This window comes from Panulirus ornatus, chromosome 35 (assembly GCF_036320965.1).
Source record: "Panulirus ornatus isolate Po-2019 chromosome 35, ASM3632096v1, whole genome shotgun sequence".
Classification (NCBI taxonomy): domain Eukaryota; kingdom Metazoa; phylum Arthropoda; class Malacostraca; order Decapoda; family Palinuridae; genus Panulirus; species Panulirus ornatus.
The window spans coordinates 4,340,001-4,352,362 of NC_092258.1; the positions used below are offsets into that span (position 1 = coordinate 4,340,001).

General features: G+C 42.8%; 1 long non-coding RNA gene across 10 annotated transcripts in view; it reads left to right on the top strand.

Moving 5' to 3' along the window:
* Positions 1–11,105, top strand: part of LOC139760087 (uncharacterized) — a 267,067-nt gene extending 255,962 nt beyond the window's left edge. For 9 of the 10 annotated variants that reach the window (XR_011715237.1, XR_011715242.1, XR_011715235.1 and 6 more), the window contains 3 exons: positions 1,860–2,043; positions 2,722–2,897; positions 9,646–11,105. This is a non-coding gene — a long non-coding RNA (uncharacterized lncRNA). The remainder of the gene's footprint in view (positions 1–1,859; positions 2,044–2,721; positions 2,898–9,645) is intronic. The other variant, XR_011715243.1, reaches the window with a different exon arrangement.
* The last annotated feature ends 1,257 nt before the right edge of the window (positions 11,106–12,362 follow it).

Genomic DNA, 12,362 nt, shown 5'->3' on the forward strand with positions numbered 1-12,362 from the left:
AACGTCTGACTTCTCGCCAGTGTACGACCGTCGTATCTGTGCGAGATTCCTCCACTTCCAGACGTAAATGGTTAAACTGTGGTGGTGGTGGTGGTTTTGTGACGCGAGGGAGGGAGAGAACACGTGGTCGTCGGCGGGTGTTGGCGGCGAGGGAGCTGTGCGGGGATGGCCACCACCGCCGGACTGATAGGCTTGCGTCAGAATGAACTACATGTGTGCAGAATGCAACTTGTATTCCGTTACCGCGGAATTTAAAACTTGTCAACTCCGAGTCCCACCTGTTCCTGCCTCTCCCCCGACCTCTCACGAGCGAAGGACCCGTTCACAGTCGTTGGCGTTGGGTAGATCCTTCATCCCGCGATGTGTATGGTGAAGAACTGGGATGCTCAACGTCCAGGGGAGTGGTAGAAATGAGGGTAGTTGTATTTCAGCATGGCCGTGTGACCCGGGTCGTTGCGGACGTCAATGGAGAGCGTATGATTCTCTGTCTCTCTCTCTCTCTCTATCTCTTGTCTCTACGTTATCTCCCGGGGTTCTGGTGGTTGATTTAATACCTTATACGATTTAGGGTTTTACGATAACGTCAGCGGGACCGAAGGAGGCAAGTGGGGCGTCTCCGTTGGGGAAGGAGTTGGTCGCGGCGATGAGGAGATGGTCCCGAGAAGCTGGTGTGGTGGGAGCGGTAGGGTTGGCAAGCCTGGCGCTGCAGTTCTCCTCCTCCTCCTCCCTCCCTCCCGCGCTGACCCTCCCTGAGATCCCCCCGCTAACCCCCCCACTTTACCCGCCACAGCTCGTCCCCCCTGACCCCTCCCTCTCCCCCCCGCAAAACCCGCCTCATCCCCAGCTGCACCTCCTTAATCCCCCCATTCCCCCCCGCTATCCCCCATTTCTCTCCCCCCAAACCCTCCTTCTTACCCTCCTCCGTCTCCTCCTCCTCCTCCTCCTCCAGGACACCCCCCACCTTCATCCACCTCCCTCGTACTTCTTTTCCATACTTTGTTGCCTGATGTATGCTACCTTTCAACTTAGGTTCTTTATTGAGGAAACCGTCAGTTTTCATGGCATTCCTCCCTCCCCCCCATTCCTGAAACCCTCCGCGTACATTTGTTTATAGTATTTACACAAAGCCTCCTGCTGAAGTTCCTGTAGGATATGAAAATAGGAGAAGGGGGGAAAAAGTTATCCGTGTAAAATGCTAAGGCTCACTCATTACTATTCAGCGAGCAATCCCACTCGCCACTTCTTCAAGACCCATTGATTTATTTAGTTCGTTTGGTGGCCAAGAGATGGCAGCACAATGCAGGCTGATGCTAATTAACATTGCGTACGAATGAGCCGAAGAACACCGGCCTTTAGCAAAAGCATACGACACCGCCAGGCTTGTCGTTACGAATGGTATTATATATGTGTATACAGTCGTTCATCGGACCCCACTATAGGCGATTTGATCAATATTCAGATGGGTCGGTGGGTCTGTATCGAGCGTCGGGCGAGTTTTGGCGGGAGTTTTGGCAACTTCGGGCTGCGCGGACGCGGACAAAAAAGATGAAAGAAGGGAGATGCGCCTCGGAGAGTGTCTCAAAGAAGGGAATTTGAATCGATCCTTCGACAAAGAACATATTCCAAATCACCATAAGGGAGTGTTTTGCACCATGAACCATATATGATGGAGAGAGGAGGACGAAGAGGTGGATTTCCTTGACCAAAAATTGAGTTAGCTCTCTCTCCAGGGGGGTGGGGAAAAATGGGAAAAAATAAATGACACGAGGGTAGAGGGTTTGGGGAGGGGGTGGAAAAGGGGGGTGGGAGGAATGGGGATTAGAAATAAAAGTAACAAAATCGCGACTGCTTTTACCCAGGGACCAAGTTCAGCCATTTTCTAAGCGGTCCTACACTCGGGTTGAAGAGTCTTGGGAGCGGCCGTCCAGCGTCAAACAAAAGACTCAAGTGGTACTCTAAGTGTGAGGTGGACCTCCTCACCTCCCTCTAAGACAAAAGGGCCCTACCCTCGTGAGTGTCTTCAACACCTCTCTCTGTGGCCAGGTAAGTGATTGAGGCGACTCATCTTTGTGCTCATTGGTCGTTACTATCTCCACTGACACTGTGATTGGTTGTTGAATCTCCTTTTTCGGGGTGCCCCGGATACTCTCTCATGGACCCCAATTAGGGTCGTGGCCCCGGTAATGGAGACGTAACATGCGAGATGTGCTAAAGATTAACTCACAAGTCCTCTTCATAAGTTTGGACTCCGACCTGACCAACATGTTAAGGAGACAAGGATCCTGTACTGTACGTGTTGTGAGACGGTGGTGCTTGGAAAAGATTGGACTATCTAATGTCATCGTTTAAAGCTGTGGGCAGAACTCTTACATGCACAGTGTTACTGCTGGGACCTACATTTCTTCATTGACGAGTTGACTGAAGTGTTAATCTCTTGGACTAGTCTATTGTATACGTATGGGTGATGAGACAGCAGCAGGAACGTGCTGTCAATTATGTGATATTGAACTTCCATAAGCATTCACGTGAGTTAAAGACTCATGTATAAAGAACAGGATACGTGAAGTACGTGTCTCTACTTTATGCAAGACAAAAGACCAATGGGATAATGTTTGACCCAAGAACTGTGCCAGTGTTTAGCTAGTCTTAAGGACCGTAATTTTTTAAGACTTGATGCTATCAGAAGGAACGTGAGTTTAATTTCGCACCAACTCCTCCCAGGATCAGTACCGGCTTAATGTTCACCTCCTCAAGGGAGTTGAGTGTCGGAGGCTGCTGCTGCTGCTGCTTCGCCACCCCCACTCGAAGACGACTACCACCACCAACCAGCCACTGGCTCACTCGATACGAGCACCTTCAAGATGGCCGGCAGAATGACAAACTCCACGTCTGTCAAGGTGAGTGCTTAAGTCTGTGTTCTCCTGTAGGTTTATTTTACTCTCTCTCTCTCTCTCTCTCTCTCTCTGTCTCTCTCTCTCTCTCTCTCTCTCTCTCTCTCTCTCTCTCTCTCTCTCTCTCTCTCTCTCTCTCTCACACACACACACACACACAAGCAGCATTATCTCCTCAACTTCATGTCAGACTGGATAAGAAATGGTTTATTTCCTTGTCAGGCAGGATGTAAGGCGGGAAATATTTCACGCGTGTCACAACGACGAAACAAATGAATTCTGATTAATCTTTTAAAAAAAAAAAATTCCTGTGGTATTAGAAACCTCGGGAGGAGGTAAAGCCGTCGCAGCTGTGAGGTAACATGTCATATAAATCTAATTTCATATCCTAATACGTATTGCGTATGTATAGAAGGAGACCATTGTCCAACCATGAATACAAACAAACAAACATACACAGGTATATATATATATATATATATATATATATATATATATATATATATATATATTGTCGTGGAGAAATTCTGAATATTTCAGATCCTTAAAATATGCATCTAGTTTTTGACATTGTGATAGACATTGTGATTTATTAGGATGAGCAATTCTCTCATTAAAAAGAAAATGAATGGTAGTACTGAGGATTATGTATACGACATATATATATATATATATATATATATATATATATATATATATATATATATATATATATATATATATATATACAAACACACACACACACGTTTCTTATGAATCTTTCAGGCTCAGGGTTCGAGGCCCGTTCAAGGCAGTCAGCTTAAAGTTTACCCAGTTGCTCATTCTCCCCTTTGCATTGGTGCGTCAACCCTGTAAATCCAGGAAACTCGGTTCGAATCCCGTCCAGCCAATAATATTTGATAAAGTCTTTACAGTCACCCTCAGTTGGTGGAGTATGGGTTTCATGGTCTCGCTGTCCAGGGTTCGACTCCCCACCACACGACAAAGCCTTAATATGACGATATGCATATGCAGGAGCGGTTTGCATCACTACCTACGATTGACAGGGTCCCAGGTTCGAGTCCCAGACATTGCAGGTGACACACAGTAAACCTGACTGTTCTCATTCTCATGTTAAATAAATCTTAACACACACACACACACACACACACACACACACACACACACACACACGAGCCAACGTGTGTTGTGCTTAGGTGTGTGTGTGTGTGTGTGTGTGTGTGTGTGTGTTTATACACACATAGTAGAGACAAACATTCATACAATGTAGAATACAGGGCAACACGATTGTAAAACTCTTCCCATAGCACAGAAGTAGTAATCACACACTAAATAATCACAGTTACAAGCCTACAGTAGTTAGGGGCCCCACTAGTATAGAACTCTCTTCCCGCATAATACAGATGGGTCATTACACACGTGGGACCCCCACGAGTGTAGAACTATCTCACATTACTGTTATGTTTAGTGAAGAAGAGACGATCACACGAAAGCTTATCTTTATTCACATATCTGTCATACGTATCGCGCATGAGCATTGATAACTAATGAATATAAACCACAATAACATTTGAGAGAAACATACACACACACACACACACACACACACACACACACACACACACACACACACACACACACACACACACACACACACGCTAAAACTCTGAACCTCTCCCTTACTCCCTACCACGCCAAAATTCTACGGGAACAACCCAAAACACTTCACTGTTTCACGAGCTGTCAACGTTGCCATCAGTGACCGGATTCCATCGGCCATAACCACTTTGAAACCTCTCTCTCTCTCTCTCTCTCTCTCTCTCTCTCTCTCTCTCTCTCTCTCTCTCTCTCGATCAGGGAAGACCACCAGCCTTCAGTCTGGTTCTTAGACAATACCTTGTTTCGTGAGACGGATATATATATATATATATATATATATATATATATATATATATATATATATATATATATATATATATATATATTCCTAGATATCACTTGCCTCATGAGCACCTCTACGGCCCTTGAGTCATAAGCGGTACCCTAAGTCAGTTTTACAGTACAAAAAAAAAAAGTGTATACACATTGGAATAAAGAATATGGACTGCGGGTTTCTTCTCCTCACTCCCAAGGAGTTGTTATCACAGCATTTAGAAGTGATTCCATAAATGGACCGCTCGAGTTTGACGCTTTTTTTTTTTTTTACATTGTCTTAAAGAGTTTCTGGTCACCTTGCCTTACAAAGTCCATATAGATATATATATATCCCCGGGTCTCTGATCTCTTAATGGCTCTAGTAAATTTCTTCGAGCAGTCTGATGTTAAGATAGAACGTATTTTCCTGACCCGATTTGTCGTGCTTTAGGAACTGGTGGTTAAAGAAGGAAGAAGAATAACGAAATACGTCATAAATGTTCGGAGTTATCCCTCGGGATCAGTTTTCTACGGTATATCATTTCCCGGGTCACGGTGACCTGGGGTGGATAGAGGCGTCGGTGTATCGTTGGGTTATCTTATATCACTCCGTCCTCGCTGGGTTTGTTCCATTCCCTCCCTCCCAGCGAAGGGAAAGAGCGATGGCCCGAGTGACTCTGGCCCTTCGGGTGCCTCTCCGTAGGTCCCCTTTTTGCCCTCCACCTCTCCGGCGGACTACCAACTTTCCCTAGAGTTGAATTTTCGACCGATTTTTACTCATGTTGTTATTGTTTCAGATTTTTCAAGTAGAATCTGACCCACACACACACACACACACACACACACACACACACACACACACACACACACACACACACACACACACGACCACTTCAGAATTATTTCAGCGGCTATATTTGTATCCGCGACTTTCCCCCTCGAATTCTGGAAGGCCCTGGTCTGTATATCCCATTCTCGTCTAATAATAGAGGCGATAGCAACTCACAAACTTAAACTCATAACTTAAATCCGGTAAGTTACTTCCTTTTTTTCCCCCTCTCTCCTCCTCCTCTTCCCATTTTATTAACGATCGCTTGGGTAGATATTGCACTTATAGTTACGCCACGTTCAGAACGAGTATTGGGGATCTTTGGTACAACCTGTTAGCTTGACCATTTTAATTATATATCTATTTTAACCATAGCTCAGCCATTTTTTTCGTAGCTGCGGGCAAAGTGATTTCGCTCGAAAGCTAGTGGTGGTGGTGGAAGCCTAGATTAATATGACGGTAGACAATAAGGAAGAAAGAGCTCCTTCAGCTTGGAAACGAATCACAAAGTGTGATCATTAGAATCAGAGACTTGACATTTTCTGAGTGTTCCCTGGTGTTACGTGATACGTTCGAGGAGCTGATTAATTCCCTCATTATTATTACCTCACACATCTACTGGCACAGAGCTGACGTCTTACCTCACTGAATTCCAACACTCATTGTATAGTACGAGACAGGCTTGATTCGTAATAATAATTCCAATATAATTTCATCTGTAGGACATACATGATTAACTGGACTTTACTGGCTTTTTTGATATGACACACGTCTATTTTGAGAGGAGAAAACGCAGGAGGGAGTGTCCGCATCCGTCAAGGTCAACCTTGAGAGGAGCTGGGGTCATGGCAGGTCAGGGCTTTGTGACACAAGGCCAGCCACAGATACAGCCGTAGGGATACAGATAAGAGGATGTTTGAGACCATAGCTACGTCTGTTCACTTTTTTTGGTCTGGCTTTCTTCACACGGACGCTCACCCAAAAGGAGTTATGGACACAGTATACCAAAATATATCTTGACAGACAGACTCAAAGATGCTATGTACTGTACACACACGGCTATAGAGAAGAGGCTTTCAACATGTACGGTTGCCACACGAAGCCACGTTTCTTAATTCGTAAACATGACATCTGAGGGCTGGATGTGAGCGAATGAGGCCTTTTCGTCGTCTGTTCCTGGAGCTACCTCGCTAACGCGGGAAACAGCGAACGAGAAAGATAAAAAGTTGATATCTTTGAAAGGTGTCTTCGTATTGGGAGATGTACGAGGACTGATTCCATGTATTAATGTTCCTTATTTGTCTATATTGTTAAGTCTATGTCCCAAGATTGGGACTTATAAACGGAGTTCTTCCTCACACCAGCTGGCTCGTCATTACAACCTGCCCCAACAACCCTTGGCTTTCTGTCACAATCATAACTCGGTCACAACCTTGGCTTTGCATGATGACTTTTTTTTTTTTTCCTTCACTTTCCTGTGCTCTTATTTTCACCCAGAGATGATTGTAATTATAACCTCTGCATTGCCTGGAAGGTTATTATAACCCTCCCTTCACACACCTCAATCAACTTCCTCTCTCTCTCTCTCTCTCTCTCTCTCTCTCTCTCTCTCTCTCTCTCTCTCTCTCTCTCTCTCTCTCTCTCTTCTCTCTTTTCCCATCACCGTGAGTGTTACGAAGACATGTAACGGTACCGTACTTATATATATCTATATATCTATATATATCTATCTATCTATATATATATATATATATATATATATATATATATATATATATATATATATATATATATATATATATATATTAAAGCAAACTTTAGATCGGTAGAATTGAAAGAGATGTTCTTGCTGTGAACCTGTTCTTATGTGTGTGTGTGTGTGTGTGTGTGTGTGTGTGTGTGTGTGTGTGTGTGTGTGCATTATTTGGCACGTTTTCTTCATATAAGTATGTATGTGAAAGAGAGAGAGAGAGAAAGAGGGAGAAATTGAGAAATATATTGACTGACAGACAGTGAAGATTTGTATGCGAGAGAGAGAGAGAGAGAGAGAGAGAGAGAGAGAGAGAGAGAGAGAGAGAGAGAGAGAGAGAGAGAGAGAGAGATTGACGGAGAGAGGCAAACTAGATACAAAGATAGATAGGTAGAGAGAGGGAGAGGGAGAAGTAGAACGAGAGAGAGAAAAGAAAAAGAAATAGGGGAAGGGAGAAGGAGAGAGAGAGAGAGAGAGAGAGAGAGAGAGAGAGAGAGAGGAAGGCGGAGGAGGAGGAAGAAGAGGAGGAGGAGGAGGGGGTAGAAAGAAACGCTGAAGTTAAAGACGAGTGTTTTAACGTGAAGTCAAGATGGCCCGCCAAGATGGGCAAAACTTTTAGGGTAACACATGCAGACGACGCATCGCCCTCCACCCACTAGGGCCGTTCCTCCTTCCTCTGGTGGGTAGATGAATGATCCCCGAACATCGCAAAGGGTAAAGCAATACAGATGCGACGGGCTTGATCAGCCGAAATCTCATAGCTCTGGTTGAGATTTCCAGTGGGTATTCAGTGTCCACCCGAGTCATGGGTCTTAGTGACGGTAGATCTTTGATGAGCCTTCCAGGGGTGTCCAGGGACATGTCCGTCACTAACGGGACATTGAGTCTTCCAGATGTGGCCATGTCCAGGGACATGTCCATCACAAACAGGACATTGAGCCCTCCAGAGGTGGCCATGTCCAGGGACACGTCCTACCCTAACGGGACTTTGAACCTACCATGGAGGTTTCGAGGGACATGGCCCCCGCTCACTGGGAGGTGTAGGGAGCCTATCAATAGCGTCCATATCCCAACAAGACATGTCCCCCCCCTCTCTCTCTCTCTCCAGTGACGGCAGACCGGCCAAATAAACTCGCCAAAAAAAGCCGGGGTAGTAAAGTAACGAAAGAAAAATAAACCCTCCGGTAGAAATACCTCCCGAAGAATTTATTCTAAGAAAAACAAGAGAGAGAGGAAAAAAAAAATGATACAGAATTCTTAGACAAGATATGAGCGTGGCTGAGGATATTTTTACTGTCTATTTTTGCCTTGAGGCTTTTGTTAAGAAAAGTATCCCTGTGTTGTGTTTATAGAACAACGTCTTACTTGGTGCCTTCATTCATTTCCTTCAGTTCCTTCCTTCCACTTCATTCACTGCCTACCCTGAGGGTGATGCATAGCTATTGTGTAAACGCTCGTAACTAATGCTGTTCTTATTTCTTTTGTTCTAGTTCTCCTACTTCGTTAATTACTTTTTGTTTCAGTTATTAATTATCATTTGTTCCTGATGTAAACAGCTTTCAGTCATATACTGACATTAAGAGTTTTTATCATAAGTAAATTTTTCTTGACCAATATATATATATATATATATATATATATATATATATATATATATATATATATATATATATATATAAAACCTCGTTATTGAACGCTGGTTATTTACGTAGTTTCATTTGATCACCAAAGATGATTTTCCGGTTTGCTTCGATTGATGAAAATCAGTTGAAAATTGTTATTTGATAAAATTGATAATTTGGTGATATATCCAGCTACTTATATCCCTTAATTATAGATGTAGAAAGGTAATAATGACCATAAATTTTCGATCATATGATCGTAAAAGATGAATGAAGATCATAGTAGAGTAGTAGTTTATATAAGTCATATTGATATTATATAAACCATTTATCATTTCACTGGCAAAATGATCAACTTACAGAAAATGATTGGAATTGAGTATCAGCCTTATTATAGTTAGATCCATGGTATTTTTAACAATATCCCATCCATTATTATAGTAAGTTAGTGGCTGGTGTTCAAATCGCTTTGAAAGTATAGTCATCAATTATAATGATCTCATTACCTATTTGTATAGAGGGAAGAGGTCACTCTATACACTTGGGTTCCATATTTTATGTTAGGTTGATGTGTGTGCCACTGGTGTAGGCCAGCTGACTTGCCTCTGTTCTTATTTATTAACCGTTGATTTCCTTCAGCAGAAAGATGCATGAGCGCGAAGACGATGGGGGGAGAGAGAGAGAGAATGAAGAAATGGAACAGCAGAAGAGAGAAGGATGAAGAAGATACAATGAAAAAAAAAAGAAGTGTAAAGAAAATGTGAAGAAGAGAGAAAGAGATGGAGAACTTAGCAAGAATGACAAGATCATTAGACCAAGACCCCGTCGACGCAAAGAAAAAATTTTTTTTTACAGGAAAGAAAGTCAAAGTGGCAGATCTTCTCGCAGAACAACATGCTGGATCAAGACGAGATAAACGCATCTATAAGTTTAAGGCCTATGTAGCAGTGTACAATGTTATTCAAGAAGTACTGACCTTTGATTTCCAACATTATCTGTATAGCAAAGAGGATAAAAAAAATATATATATATATCACCCAGGAAAGATTTGTATAAAATACCGAGCAAAAGTGTGGTAACAATTTTTTTGTATAATACTAAAAAAAAAACGTAATTCTATTGATGATTTACCATATGACACAGATTATTTCATCATCAAACATCAGTCGATTAAACTGAAAAGTCGTGACCCTTTTTTTTTTTTATCATTTTGTTATCCCAGGGTTTGCTGAGCGAAAACACTCGTAATGCTCATTTGGAATGTATAGTTTTTGAGCTTTATGCATGTAGGATCCCTAATCTAAACAGGGTTGTGTATTTGATAACGCACTGTGTGCATAACTTGAGGCCTTGGCGTTGATTTTGGGCCGCCGAGGTTATAGCTAGCCAAGGCTTTGGTTGGGTTGGGTTGGAGGTTGGTTTGGTTTGGTTGGTTGGTAAGAATTCATGTGGTGGTGGTGGTGTATAGTGGTAGAAGCGAAAAGATTGGTTATTTGGTTAGGATGAATGACAAGACTTCTGTCTCTCCTGGCTCAGCTCGTCTCTCAAAACGCTCGTGATACAAGGCATGGACAAGGTAGTGTGTTGGAGTTACGTTTCTTGTACCTAAAGTGATGGTATGAGGAGCCGACTTGGGAGGGTGTATATGTGGGTGGCTTGACCTTTGACCTGACCCCTCAAGGGTCAAGCCAGAAGTCACGCCATCGTCGCCCAAGGGTCGTACAGTCGTGCTTAGGATGTTGATTTCCTGAACACACACACACACACACACACACACACACACACACACACACACACACACACAGACACACACACAGACACACACACAGACACACACACAGACACACACACACACACACACGGCTCTGCCTTCTTTCAATATAAATCACGTAATTCAGGAGAACTTGTGGGGTTTGGGGGGAGGCAAGCTGGGTAGACATACGTATATCTATTTTCTTTCAGTTTCGCCGCCAGACAGACACACATCTCGACGTAGTTGCAGGTCCTGGTCCTTCATGATTCTCCCGCCGATGTTGATGGCATTGATTTCCGCCATTGGCTTCCCCCAGAGCCGATAAGGGGGCGGGGGGGGGGGGGGGGAAGGAGAGTGGAGCAGGTGCTTCGGGGTCCTCTCTCTCTCTCTCTCTCTCTCTCTCTCTCTCTCTCTCTCTCTCTCTCTCTCTCTCTCTCTCTCTCTCTCTCTCTCTCTCTCACTGTCGCTCAGTTGGACGGGAAGGAGCATAGCCTTGCCCCGGGGGGGGGGGGGGGGGGATGGGGGAGATGACCGACCCTTCCCTGCACCCGAAGGAACTCGCCTTACCCTGCTCCTGTGTTGAGCGCGTAGGAAGTTCTAGACTTGCAAAAGAAAAAAAACAAAAACAAGATAGATTAAGAAAAAGATTGATAGAGGTGTTCATTTTTATCTTTCCCTCATTTCTCTTCTTCTCTTTGTTATTTATTTATATACCCGACATCCAAATGCACCAAATGTATATGAAGTTTTTTTTTCTATACACATTACCAACATAAACTGCACCAAATTGTTAAGTAGAATATGGCTCTCTATATCCCTTACTTTTAGAGTGAAGTTGTTAGCGTCCCAGGATAAAATTCTTCGACTTTTATTAAATTAACTTTGACGCATTTTGTTTCTCACAATATATATATATATATATATATATATATATATATATATATATATATATATATATATATATATATATATATATATATATAATGAATGTTACTTTTCTTCTTTGGGATAATGTTGATTTGATCTTCCTCACATGTTAACTTTTACTGCAGATAAAGCGAAACTCGTTAGCATTCAATAACAATATAAACATCCTCTCCTCATTTGAAGTGTCAGGTTCATGTAAATTAACATTATTACCATAACATATATATATATATATATATATATATATATATATATATATATATATATATATATATATATATATATATATATATATATATATATATATATATATATATATATCAACCAAATGGCGTCCTAGCTGAGACTTTTCGTTGTATATCAACTGACTGTTACGTTTCTTGTATCTCCCCTGATGATGTGATTATTACACGAAAGTGCACTTGGGAACTTTTCTTGTTTCATTTCCCCGTGGACTCAGCGAACGAGAAAGAGATGACATCATCGTCATCGTCCAGGTCTCTCTATCCTTCATAACGGAGCGTTTCCCTGGACTGAACCTCATCAGCCACATATTCATTGCACCAACTCACGGAGCTTGTCTTGAAGTCGATTTTGTAGAGTTAGGTGATGCAATGCACGTCATTCCTAAGTTCTCCCAGGACCACGGCATCATCTGCAAACATTTCGGGTATGA